The sequence below is a fragment of the Thalassophryne amazonica genome, chromosome 3 (genome assembly GCF_902500255.1).
Source record: "Thalassophryne amazonica chromosome 3, fThaAma1.1, whole genome shotgun sequence".
Taxonomy (NCBI): Eukaryota; Metazoa; Chordata; class Actinopteri; order Batrachoidiformes; family Batrachoididae; genus Thalassophryne; species Thalassophryne amazonica.
In genome coordinates this window covers 50,007,698-50,022,428 of record NC_047105.1, presented here as the reverse complement: position 1 = coordinate 50,022,428, position 14,731 = coordinate 50,007,698, and positions in this window count along the sequence as shown.

Below are 14,731 nucleotides of genomic sequence, written 5' to 3'. Positions count from 1 at the left end.
TGAAAGAACATGAGCAATGATCAGGCAATCCTTGTACTTGAAATGATAAAAGGCCACTCCAGAATGTTCTGAAATGTCAGACGTTACAATGCCACAGATGACACAACTCATGAGCGACCACACCTTTGGCATGCTCAGCATTGGGATGTCAACTGGAACTGTTGCTGCCCAGTGTAATGTCCACTTACAATCACCCACTTCATTGGTTTTGACAGTTTGGGACAACTATCAATCGACCACACCCCCACAAACGACGTGCTATCACCCCGGCTTGGGATTGGTATATCCAACTCCTCCAGAAGAGTGGGACAATATTTCACAGGTCACCATTAACAACCTTGTGAGGTCCATGCGCAGGAGGTGTACCGCACTGCAAGATGCAAACGGACGCCACACAAGATACTGACTTGTGAATTTTGGAGCATGACCCCCAGCGATCCAAATAGACATCTGAAAGGAGAACTGTCTTTATTCTGTGTGAAATTGAACAAGAAAATAAAGGTATGTTGACTGAACTGAGTAATTTCTTTAACCTTAAGTGTACAAAATATTTTAAAAATGTCCATTTTTTTAGTGTTTTGTGGTCTGAAAGTTTCAAGCATTTATGTCTAGATGACATTTTCTATGCTATTTTTTTAATCTTATTAGGACTAATTTTTTTCTGTCCAATTCAGGGATCAAACATGGTCACATTTCCTGTTACACCTTCTCATATTGTTGCTGACCATAGATAGGAATCAACCCATCAACATTTCAGACTGCATACAAGCTGTTCTGCGATTACACCCAGAAATGTCAAATGCTGCTTCTTGAATTTTACTTAGATAATTGTATGTAATTGGATAAAGCAATTACATTGTTTTTTTGTTTTTTTTTTCAGCAATAGCTGTGTTTTTCTGTTTAAAACTATTCACTAAATCACAAAGGTCCCTTGGATAAAGTTCTTAATCCCTATTTTATTTCCAGTGTGCAGTTGAGCACCTTGCATAGCAGCACACCGACATTAGTGTGTGCGTGCGTGTGTGTGTGTGTGTGTGTGTGTGCATGCGTGCACGCATCAGGGGAAATGCACTATAGAAATGCAATATGTTTATTTACTATTTGCACCATTATTTTGGAGAGCAGTTAAATAATGTTTACTTTTTAGTTATTTTTTCTTTGTTTTGTTGTTTTGGGTTGCTATTTGTTTATTGAGGCAGAATCAGAGAGTATCCTATATCCTGTAATTAAACAAACAAACAAACAAAAAAAGCATCATTAATCATTTTTGAATGGCCCAGTATTCTTGAGCAAGAGGTTAAGGACAAAGTTGCTCCCTAATCCCAAAAATGTTACTGAGAAGTATGCCAAAAATATGTGGCTATAAAGACCACTTAGTTAAAACTTAAACTGCACAAAGACCCTGCGTGGAAATCATGCATGAGTGTTGTTTTATGTTGATTGCATTAAATATTTCAAATGAGCTGCAGAAATGAATGCTTGCAAAATACTTCAAGCTATTCCAGTTGATATATCAACTGGAATAAATTAGATTAACATAAACCCATTTTATTGTACTTTATTAGAATGTTTTGCTGACTTGAATTATTAGAGTTGTCTAAACTTAAAGGGTTTACTTTCTTGCACCAGGGTCTTTCTTTTCAGTGTTAATTGTCATATTTGCTGTTGTCCAAACATTTCTTCATATGATTATGCACATTATCATTACACGTGGAAAGGAAGTGAGAAATGCACATAAGTGAATTAATGTATTGAAATGAGCCTGACTGCCACCATGGGTCTGGTTCAGTTGATCCCCAGCTGCATATGTTGGTAATCACTGCCGCCTCTTGGATTCACTCACAGGCACGCAATAACCAACCTGCTGCCAGCACCCCCTACGCTTTCGTCTAATCTGCAGTTTCACTGGGCTCTGGTTTGTCGCACAAATATGAAAGTGAATCTCAGCAGCAGAATTAACAGACACACATTAACTTGGATGACTGCACACTAACAACCCACACGTTAAGTCTAGGATTTAGACTGGGATAAAATTCTTTAACTGCCTTAAGAGTTTAGTACAGATGTTCTCAGACAGATGTATGTGTGTGTGTGCATATCTATCTATCTATCTATATATATATATATATATATATATCTATATATATATAGATATATATACACCAAAATGGATGAAATTCATTTTTTTTCCCTCAATATTCTACCGACACAATACTCCATAATGACATAATGAAAAACTTTTTACATTTTTGCAAATTTAGTAAAAATAAAAAAAACTAATAAATCACATGCACATAAATATTCACAGCCTTTGCCATGAAGCTCAAAATTGAGCTCAGGTGCATCCTGTTTCCTCTGATCATTCTTGAGATGTTTCTGTAGCTTAATTGGAGTCCACCTATAATAGATTCAGTTGATTGGACGTGATTTGGAAAGGCGCACCCCTGTTTACATATAAGGTCCCACAGTTGGCACAGTGCATGTAATAGCACAAACCAAGCATGAAATCAAAGGAATTGTCTGAAGACCTCCGAGATGGAACTGTTTCAAAGCACAAATCTGAGGAAGGGTGCAAAAACATTTCTGCTGCTTTGAAGGTCCCGATGAGCACAGTGGCCTCCCAAATTCATAAATGGAAAAAGTTCAGATCCACCATGAGTCTTCCTAGAGCTGGCTGCCCGTCTAAAAAGAGTGATAGTGGAGAAGGGTCTTAGTTAGGGAGGTAACTAAAAACCTGATTGTCACTCTGTCAGAACTCCAGCATTAATCTGTGGACAGAGGAGAACCTTATGGAAGGACAACATCTCTGCAGAAATCCACTAATCAATCAATCAATCAATCAATCAACTTCTTTCTTATATAGCGCCAAATCACAACAAACAGTTGCCCCAAGGCACTCAATCAGGCCTGTACGGTAGAGTGGCCAGACAGAAACCACTCCTTAGTAAAAGGCACATGGCAGCCCGGCTGGAGTTTGCCAAAAGCCACCTGAAAGACTCTCAGATCATGTGAAACAAAATTCTCTGTTCTGATGAGACAAAGATTGAACTCTTTGCCAGACATCATGCTTGAAGGAAATCAGGCACCACTACAGTGACTACGTTTACATGCAGCCAATAACCCTTTCATAACCAGAATATTAGCAATAACCCGATTGCGCATGGCCATGTAAACACCCACAAAAACCCGAATATGCTCATATTCCAGTTTTTAAAAACCCGAATATGACCGCTGGGTTACTCCTTTACTAACCCGAATATCAGGTCATATAAGCGCGCATCGGGATATCCCCATAGAAAGGAACATTATTTTGTGTTCTGCGCATGTCCTATCCACAAGGAATCTTGGTCTTTTGAGTACGGCAACTACTTGTATGTGGCGCGCGCAACCCACCGGACACCACAGAAGCAGAGGTAAACAAGTATGGGGAAATCCAGACGCGGCAGCACACCATCACACTTTTGGAGTGAGGAGGAAACCGAGTACCTCATTAGTATCATGAAAGACATGAATATAATGTCTTTTATTGACGGTAGAAAGAGGAAGAAGAAATGGAAATGACGCATATTTGTGTCATGACGTTGCGTCTGGATGTTGTTCATGCGTCGCTGTTTAGATGGGGATATTCCAAATGATACCAGTGACAATGTATACAGGAGTAACTCTGTCTGCTTAAGCATGTAAACGGGTTATTCCTAATGATTCAGAAACCGGAATATTGACCTTAACCCGAATATTAACGGCATGTAAACACAGTCATTGAAGCATGGTGGTGGCAGCATCATACTGTGGGGATGTTTTTCAGCTGCAGGAACTGGAAGACTAGTCAGGATTGAGGGAAAGATAAATGCAGCAATGTACAGAGACATCCTGGATGAAAACCTGTCCTAGAGCACTCTTATCCTCAGACTGGGGCAACGGTTCATCTTTCAGCAGGACAATGACCCTAAGCACACGGCCAAGATATCAAAGAAGTGGCTTCAGGACAACTCTGCAAATGTCCTTCAGTGTCCCAGCCAGAACTGAATCTGATTAAACATTTCTGGAGAGATCTGAAAATGGCTGTGCACCGACGTTCCCTATCCAACCCTGATGAAGCTTGAGGGGCTGCAAAGAGGAATGGGCAAAACTGCCCAAAGATAGGTGCACCAAGCTTGTTGCATCATATCCAAGAAGACTTGAGGCTGTAATTGCTGCCAAAGGTGCATCAATAAAGTATTGAGCAAAGGGTGTCAATACTTATGTAAATAATAAAAAAAAATTAATGTTGTCATTATGGAGTGTTGTGCATAGAATTTTGAGGGGAAAATGAATTTACTTGGAATAAGGCTGTAACATAAAATGTGAAGCGCTGTGAATACTTTCTGGATGCACATATACGAGGTCTATTAGAAAAGTATGCGACCTTATTATTTTTTTCAAAAACCATATGGATTTGAATCACGTGTGATTACATCAGACATGCTTGAACCCTCGTGGGCATGCGAGAGTTTTTTCACGCCTGTCGGTTACGTCATTCGCCTGTGGGCAGTCTTTGAGTGAGGAGTCGCCCACCCTCTCGTCGATTTTTTTCATTGTTTAGGAATGGCTCAGACTGCTGCTTTGTTTGATCAAACTTTTTTCAAAACTGTAAGGCACGACTGAGTGGACACCATTCGATAAATTCAGCTGGTTTTCTGTAAAAAATTTTAACGGCTAATGAGAGATTTTGGTCTGTAACTGTCGCTTTAAGGACGGCCCACGGCGCCTGACGCCGATCTGCACTTCGAGGCGGCAGCGTCTCGCCGTTTCAAGTTGAAAACTTCCACATTTCAGGCTCTGTTAACCCAGTAAGTCGTCAGAGAACTTTCAGAAGAAGTCGGCATGAGGAGTTTATTCGGACATTCCATTGTTACCGGACATTTTGTAATGAAAGAACGTGCGGGCAGAGTCGCATGTCGGGCCGGACCCGACCGTGGGGGGCGCACACAGATTCGCTGAGTTGTCATGGAAACGACTCGGCGAAATTGCGTGCACGTCTTTCATTAAAAAATGTCCTTAAACAGTGGAATGTCCGCATAAAGTCCTCATGCCGGCCTCTTCTGAATCTTCTCTGTTCTCTCACGACGTCCTGGGTGAATTAAGCCTTAAATTAGGATGTTTTCAGGTCGAAACAGGCCGACGGCGGCGCCTGGAAGCGCTGCAGGACGTCCCGGTCCGTGGGAAGTCCTTACACCGACAGAAACACCCCATAATCTCTCATCAGCCATTAAACTTTTCACCGAAAACCAGCTTAATTTCTCGAATAGTATCCACTCAGATATTCCTCACAGATCCAGAAAAAATTTTGATAAAGCAACGCGCGCCGTCTGGAGCAGCGTGTGAAACAAAGGAATTCAGCCGAGAGGGCGGGACCACATCTCACTCAAGGCCTGCCCACAGGGAAATGACGTCACCGACACGCGTGAAAAAACTCACGCATGCGCACGAGGGTTCAAGCATGATTGGTGTAATCGCATGTCAATCAAATCCATATAGTTTTATATTTTATAAAACTGCCGGTTAGTTTTATAAGATACCTCGTATATATATATATATATATATATATATACAGTTGTATGTAAACGTTTGGGCACCCCTGATGATTTCCATGATTTTCCTTTCTAAATCATTGGTTGTTTGGATCAGCAATTTCAGTTGAAAATATCATATAGCAGATAAACAGTGATATTTGAGAAGTGAAATGAAGTTTCTAGTATTTACAGAAAGTGTGCAATAATTCTTTAAACAAATTTAGGCAGGTGCATAAATTTGGGCACCCCAACAGAAAAAATACATCAATATTTAGCAGATCCTCCTTTTGCAGAAATAACAGCCTCTAAATGCTTCCTATAGCTTCCATTGAGAGTCTGGATTCTGGTTGAAGGTATTTTGGACCATTCTTCTTTACAAACCATCTTAGGTTTGTTGGTTTCCAAGCATGGACAGCCCGCTAAAATCACACCACAGATTTTCAATAATATTCAGGTCTGGGGACTGAGATGGCCATTCCAGAATGTTGTACTTGTTCCTCTGCATGAATGCCTTAGTAGATTTTGTGCAGTGTTTAGGGTCGTTGTCTTGTTGAAAGACCCTGCCCCGGCGCAACTTCAATTTGTCACTGATTCATGAATATTGTTCTCAAGAATCTGTTGATATTGACTGGAATCCATGTGACCCTCAACTTTAACAAGATTCCCAGGACCTGCACTGGCCACACAGCCACACAGCATGATGGAACCACCTCCAAATTTTACTGTCGGTAGCAAGTGTTTTTCTTGGAATGCTGTGTTCCTTTTCAGCAATGCATACCGCCCCTTATGTCCAAATAACTCAATCTTAGTTTCATCAGTCCACAGCACCTTATTCCAAAATGAAGCTGGCTTGTCCAAATGTGCTTTAGCATACCTCAAGTGACTCTGTTTGTGGCGTGTATGCAGAAAGGGCTTCCTCTGCATTACAGCATCATACAGCATCTCTTTGTGCAAAGTGTGCTGTATAGTTGAACGATGCACAGAGACACTATCTGCAGCTAGATCATGTTGTAGGTCTTTGGAGCAGGTCTGTGGGTTGACTATGACTGTTCTCACCATCCTTCACTTCAGCTTATCTGAGATTTTTCTTGGCCTGCCACTTCGGGCCTTAACTAGTACTGTGCCTGCGGTCTTCCATTTCCTCACGATGTTCCTCACAGTGGAAACTGACAGCTAAAATCTCTGAGATAGCTTTTTGTATCCTTCCCCTAAACCATGATGTTGAACAGTCTTTGTTTTCAGGTCATTTGAGAGTTGTTTAGAGGCTCCCATGTTGCCACTCATTAGAAGAGATGCAATGAGGAGAAACATTTACAAATGGCCACCTTAATTACTTTCTCATGATTGGCTTTACCTGTGTAGGGAGGTCAAGGGTAAACGAGCCTACCAAACCAATTTTGTGTTCCAATAATTAGTACTAAATGTATTCAAATCAGGGCAGCACGGTGACTTAGTGGTTAGCACTGTTGCCTCACAGTGAGAAGGTCGTGGGTTCAATTCCCATGGCCTTTCTGTGTGGAGTTTGCATGTTCTCCCCGTGTGTGTGTGGTTTTCCTCCGGGTGCTCCGGTTTCCTCCCACATCCAAAGACGTACGGGTTAGGTGGATTGGAGTCTTTAAATTGTCCGTAGTGTGTGTGTGGGTGTGTCTGTGTTTGTTTGCCTGTTTGTGGCCCTGCGACAAGCTGGCGTCCTGTCCTGGATGTACCCCGCCTCGCGCTCTATGACTGCTGGGATAGGCTCCAGCCCCCCGCGACCCTTAAATTGGACTAAGCGGTAGAAGATGAATGAATGAATGACTGAATGTATTCAAATCAATAAAATGACAAGGGTGTCCAAATTTATGCACCTGCCTAATTTTGTTTAAATAATTGTTGCACACTTTCTATAAATACTAGAAACTTCATTTCACTTGTCAATTTCTGATCCAGACAACCAATGATTTATAAAGGAAAATCATGAAAATTATCACGGGTGCCCAAACTTTTGCATACAACTGTATATTCATTTCCTTTATAAAAGACACCTATTTGATATTGTCTCCAGATTTTCCTAATGATATTTCTGTGTGGCCTCAATGTTCAACTTCCAAGTTGACCTCACTCTTTGGTTCATGCCTCCATCTAGTGGAGGAATAGCATTGCTGCCTGATTATAGTGTTTATTGGAGCCATCATTTATATTTATTTGTTTAACTTTTATAACACAAGGAACTGAAATTGAAAGTAATGCTCTCTTTTACAGACACATTCTGTTAAAAAAAAAAAAAAAAAAAAAAAAAAAGCCAATTAGTTGTCCAGTACAACTACAATCTAATCCACTGGAGTATTTGGGGATTCTTGTTCAGAGCACCTGAGGGGTGGTAAGGAGGTTAGGACACATGCTGTTCTTTCACCTTCCCCACTCAGATTTGCTCTGCCACTCCACTGATCAATCACATGTCCTATCAGTCACATTGCCGCTTACATAATAATTTTCTTGCCAGGAGACCTGCTGGCAAGTTAACTAAAACTACGCATGAGTCACTACTGGATATTTTGTTACTAAAAATACTTCCACAGTGATGACAAAATGTCATTTGGTGTCAAAAATGTTCTCTATTTCTGGGAGTTTTTATTGTTTTTAAGTACATTTGAGAACATATTTGAATGGAAAGCTGCTGGATTGACAGTGTTAAACTAATAAATTACCAATTTATCAAGGATGTGCACTTGTGCTGTCCATATACTGTATGTGCTCATAACTGACTGCAAATAAAATACCTACTCTTAAATTACATTGCATGGCTTGTTAATTCACCTGCTTGCATTGTGACAATTGTCTTACACTTGAGATTTGAACACTAGAATTAGGTTTGTAATTAGCAATTGGACCAAGTGGTTAATGTGCTTGGTTTCAGTTCAGAAGGCTGCAGGTTCAAATCCCACCCCTGCCACATTTCTCCGTGTAATGTGGAGTTGCGTCAGGAAGGGCATCTGGCGTAAAACCTGTGCCAATACAACATGCAGATCCACCTTGGATTTGCTGTGGCGACCCTGAGTGCAAACAAGGGAGCAGCTGAAGGGACTTATATAATAAGCAATTATTGTCAATATCCTTCCAAATACTTTTTAAAATACTTTTAAGACTCATATTTTAAAAGTAAAAGCTTAAAAAAGAAAAACTATATATCACATTGATGGAGAAACATCGATTAGCTGATTTAAACCAAACCATGGTCTTGATTTTAAAGATGCTACATTGTTTTTTCAAGCAAGTAAAATAATAGTTTTAACTACTTTACATTTGCTTCATAACTCTTAAAAACCAATTACTGAATGACTTATATCTGCTGTAAAACTCATTTAACAATTCTGAAAAAAAAAAAACTTTAAACCAGCTCTGATTTCAATAGATTATTGAGTGTGCCTGATCTATGAAATGATCTGCATACTGAGATGAAACAGGTGGATTCTGTGGAGTCATTCAAATTCAGATTAAGGACTCCTTTGTTTGCCCTTCCATATGGCTAACATACTTGCATACTGTTGAACCATTTTTCCTCTCCTCTTATAATGTGTTATGAATAATGAAACAGGTCTCTTTCAGGGTTTGAGATTTTGTCATGTCTACTGTTTTATTTTCTGGTGTGTTTTGTTATTTTTGTTCATTGGTGTTGTGTGTGTGCTTATTTTCTTGCTGGGTTTTTTCCTGCTTGGGTCTGTCTCTGTCTCTCTTGTCTGTCTCCTGGTGCTTGGTTTTGGGCGTTTCACTCTGTCTGGCCACACCCTTGTTCTGGTACTTTCCATGCACGAGTTTCTAATCTCTAATCTCATCACCTGGGTATATTTAAGATCCACCAGTTGCACCTGTTCCTCGCCAGATCAATGCGGCTTGTGCCTTCACTTCCAGCTCTGCTCGTTGTGTTTCCTCGTCCTGCTAGCCTCCTTGTGTTTATGACCACCTGCCTGTTTATTTGACCACACCATAGCCTGATGTTAGTTGTACTTTTGCTCTTGTTGGACTGCCTTTACGTGAACCGAACCCGTCTTACTGTTGTCGTAAACTGTCTTAAACTACAGAGTGATGTGTCTGAGTCCTGCATTTGTGTCCAGCTATTTCTGTCCACCGAGCCTGACAGTCTCAGCCTCATTACATCTCATTTCTGGGTCTGATAGTGAAGCATGGGCTTAGCTGCAGGTGAAAACATTAGTACCCTCCCTGCTTATCTGCTGATTTACTGCTATCAATAAATTCCTGATTGGGACACAAAAATATTTCTTAAAATATAAAGAAACACTAAACAGTTTATATACAATTGTGCTCAAAAGTGTACATACCCTGGCAGAATTTTTGCTTTTTTGGCCATTTTTCAGAGAATATGAATGACAACACAAAAACTTATTTTTCACTCATGGTTAGTGGTTGAGTGAAGCCATTTATTGGCAAACAACTGTTGCCTCTTTTTAAATCAAAATGACAAGAGAACTACCCAAATGAACCTTATCAAAAGTTGACCTATCCTGTTCTTAATACTGTGTGTTGCCCCCTTTAACATCAGTGACAGCTTGGAATCTTTTGTGGTAGTTGTGGACGAGGCTCTCTGATGGTAAAGCTGCCACTGAATATGTTTCGGACTTTATTTACATCAATTACAAAGAGATACAAACAGTATGGCACTCTATGGTAAATCTGCATGGAGTAGACAGTTCTCAAAAACTGAGTACCTGTGCAAGAAGTAGAAGAGTGAGGAAAGCCACCAAGACACCCAGACAACCCAGAAGAAGTTATAGGCTTATACGTATGGCTGTGATTGGAGAAATTATGCACAGTGCAAGCTTTGCATTTTGTATCACCAGTTATCCATCTTCATGATGAAGTGGTATAGAGGAGGATTTTCTTAAAAAGAAGACCTGAAAATTTAGCTACAAATTGCCAGAAGGTACATCTGAGATGCAAGCCTGGATTTGATCTGTTTTGGTGAAAGAAAATCCTTCTCTGCTCTACTCCACTATGAAGCTAAGCGTAGTGAAGACTCTGATTCCATATAATCACACTCATATGGATATGGGGCTGCTGCTCCATGCTCTGACGTAAAGTCATCATCATCTAGCAATGGTAGTGTGAGAGGCGTCATCCTGACGTGCCTCTCTCAAGATCTTTCCACACTGTGGTAGGGGCTGCCATCACTCTCCCGGCCGGGAGACTTCGTAATCTTCCATCCAGGCTTGGGGTTGTGTTCTACGACGAGGCCAAACATCTGATGGCTGGGGAGTGCTACACTGATTCAGGAACATCTTGGAGTAATCCCACAGTAACCACACTACATCTGGCTCGAAGGACCGAATTTGTTGTGGCAGTTTATTAAGACTGTATGGTACACTGGATTAGATCACTTGTGGCTGCTGGGTAAGCAGTGCGGGACCTTGTTAGTACTTGGATGGGAGACCTCTTTGGAACACCAGCGGCTGTGTGTGTTTCTCCAGGTAACACTGAAGTTGCGTCAGGAAGGGCATCCGGCGTAAAACCTGTGCCAAATATCAATGCGGATCTGGTTGTATCCACTGTGGCGACCCCGAACACAAAAAACGGGAGCAGCCGAATGGACAACAATTGCTGATAATGAATGGTTGATTTGCTGAAGCTATGTGAAAGGTGTGTGTGTGATTCTGTAAAAGAGAATAAAAAGAACCAGTTGCCAGAACAGGGTGTATATGATTAACTATAGTTATAAACAACCAATGAAAATAAAGAATTAAGCATTTAGATTAATTTACAACAACCAAGAATATGAGCACATTTGAGAGGCTTCTTACTGTTAGGAACTATTAGCATTAACAAGCTAACTGGTTAGCCGAACTATCAACATATATAAACTATAATGAATAAGCAATAAATAACCATAAACTCTACACTTACTGGTCTCTGAATGCACACTATCAAAACTCCACACAGAAACAGCAACAATAATACTGAAACCCAAACTCTGTCTGACGTGTCCACCTGCCGCATAGACCAACTCTGCAGAGGCTCCCTTTTGCCACCAGAGGGCGCAGTTCTGCCACTCAACACCTTACCTTTCCTAAAGCTGTCCTTCAGCACAATAATCTGTTTATATAATAGACTTGAAGGAATTTGTTAGTCCCAGTCCAGATGTTATGAAGAGTTCACCTGGCGTTATGAATTTTGTTTATATATCCCTACTACTGAAGTCATTATCTTTATCAAGATAGAAAATAATACCATCAGTCTGTCAAACAGAAACATATATAAACATGCTATGTCTGCCACGACATGAGATATGACTCTGATCCTGAATCCATTTCATTATGAAGTTAAGATAAAGATTGGAAATAATTTCCAGACCAAGTTGAAATCTGAAAGCACGACATTGGAATATGGAGTATATCCTACAGACATTAATCTAACTTGCGTATATGCTTATATTTGAGGCAGAATATTAATGTCAAAGATGGTTAGCGACTGTCATGTCACCCACCAAATTGAGAGAAAAAAACATTTCCATTCTATAAAATTGCTATTACAGAATATCTCAGGATGGAAAACCTGAATTAAAAAGGGATAAATTGAGACTTATGAAAGTGAGACTTCTACTTTACAGAATATAGATGACACAAAAATTTATCATTTTCAAACCTTTTTTCAGCAATTTTAGCAATTTCCCCACATCGTTAATATTACATATAAGTCTCACTTATGAAAGCTCACCTCCACAATCCTTTGTCAGCCTGTTGCTGCACCCGAATGCCACACAAAATGCCATTTTCAGATCACTTTAATCCAAGTTTAAGTCAGTGAATCATTGATTTCTGTTTAATCGAATGCCTGACGATGTGCAATAATGCTAAGCAAGATGGACGCTGCTGGCAACAGCTCAGTAGAGTGCCTTATGGCCCAGTCACACGGCACTTGACGAAGGACAGCGAAGCCCTGATGAAACAAGAACTCTGGACTTTTGTTAACTTTCCTTGGCATCATTTAAACTTCGCCCAGCTTCATTCCTGCAGCGATTGCTTCAACAGGATTTTTAAACTGTCAAAAAATTTGAACAAAGGGCAGCAAAAACCTCAATTCGTCTGTATTTCGTTTTGCTGTCGTTCTTGACGTTTTTAATAGTTTGCTTAGTTTTTGTGACGTTAGCATTTAGTTTGACTTCCTTCGACCAGCTGAATGTTTTCACACAGTGCAGAAGCCGGTTTGTGAGCGCTGCTGCTGGGAGTCAATGTGCAGCGTTCACACGAACTGATCAATTTACTGCTCTGATATATTCAATCATCTTTACACTTATATTCATTCCCCCTTTTAACAGTTTTCTGTTATAAATCAATATATGTGGCTTAGCAGTGATCACGACACACCAGTTTTTTTTTGTTTTTTTTTTAAAATTGGAGCAAGACGGAGTGCGCAGCATGTCGTCAGATAGTGTGAATTCTGATGTTGAAGGAGATGATCCCTCTTTTGTTCTGGATGAGGAACTAGAGCAGGTGGACCCACCAATGTGTGCACAGATCTCCACAGCTTCTGTTTGCAGTTTCTCCAGGACTCAGGTGCTATGAGCTCTGTCCCAACACTGAGTCCTGGAACTCAGAGATGCAGACAAACACTGATCCAACAATTGCTCCAGGCACGTTTCGTGAGCTTCGGCTTTGTTTAGTTCCTCTTTGGTTCTTTTTGCGCTCTTGCTTCACAGGCTGTTCGGTGGTAAATCTCTTTCGTCCACCTTTTCTCAACGAATTGTGACTTTTTTTTACTTTTTTCCCTTCGTTCAGTCATCGCCATGTGCCGTGTGACTGGGCCATAAATTGACTCAGAACATGGCGCCATTTTGGGACCAACTGCGCTGAACTACTGAAAGAACCTTTAATGTTTTCAATATTTTTTAAAAATCATTTAACCACATACAGCAGTGGTGTCCAAACTATTCCAGAAAGGGCCGAGAAGGTGCAGGTTTTCTTTGCAGCCACTGACTCCAGCAGGTGATTTCACTGATTAACATCACTTGGAGCAGGTGGGATGATTTCATCAGTGAAATCACCTGCTGGAGTCAGTGGCTGCAAAGAAAACCTGCACCCTCTCGGCCCTTTCTGGAATAGTTTGGAGACCACTGACATACAGTAACACATCCAGGTACAGGTGCTATCAAAATAAATATAAAAATAGTTAAGCTATCAAATTTACAATTTATGATGACTTATTTAATTAATTTAAAGACTGATTCATGCAGCTGCAGCTCTGTAACTCTGTGTCATTCAGTGACGTGCGTGACAGTTTTAAAGTTCTCCGTCTCTGCACTTGTCAATAAAGCAGTTGTAATGCTTTATTCTGGACTAATTTGACCCCCAGCAAGCTTTTTGTTGTGAAAGTGTAGGAACACGGACCCACAAGAGGGGGCGTAAATGAACGGGCAATGGATAAGCCAAAACAGTAACAATTTAATGTTATGACGTGCACAACGGAATACAGACAAAACAGGTTTGGAAAAACAGTCAATTATACGTTCAGTGACGTGTGGGCAGGCTCGAGGATAGGAGACGTCCATCCAGAAACGAGCCGGATCCCACACGGCTTCCACCACCAATGGATCTGAAGAACACCGGAGCCGCCAAGTCCTGGGTCCCCAGGTGGCCACCGTCTCCAGCTGTCAGACCTGGTACTGCTGGCAGAGAGAACAGAAACAATGCAGGTGAGTGTGAGTTCGCACACTCAGTAATTCTTCAGTCTGTGTCCTGTAAGGAGGGAGAACCTCCACCTCCAATAACACACTCGTACAGCTCCTGGAAAACCACTTATCTTGTTGGGGTGTGAGGCGAAGCCGTTGCAGTCCACACCAAACGCCAATACCGCAGATAAGGACACGTCGCAGGAAAACGGCTGTAAATGAGATCAGACTCTTGTTTGTTATGGATGCAGCAGAGAAGTTACCTTTAGGGTAGCTGATTTCTCGGCGGGGAGGTGGAGTTGCAGTCCGGCCTTTATGGTGATGGTGATGATTAGTAGATGAGTGACAGCTGGTACTGATGATAAGTGACAGCTGTCACTCCCGGTCGCTCCGACGCCCTCTCGTGCTTGAAGCCCGCACTTCAAGCAGGGCGCCATCTTGTGGTGGTGGGCCAGCAGTACCTCCTCTTCAGCGGCCCACACAACACTTTTCTTTCTATAATCATCACCTCCAAATCAAAGGT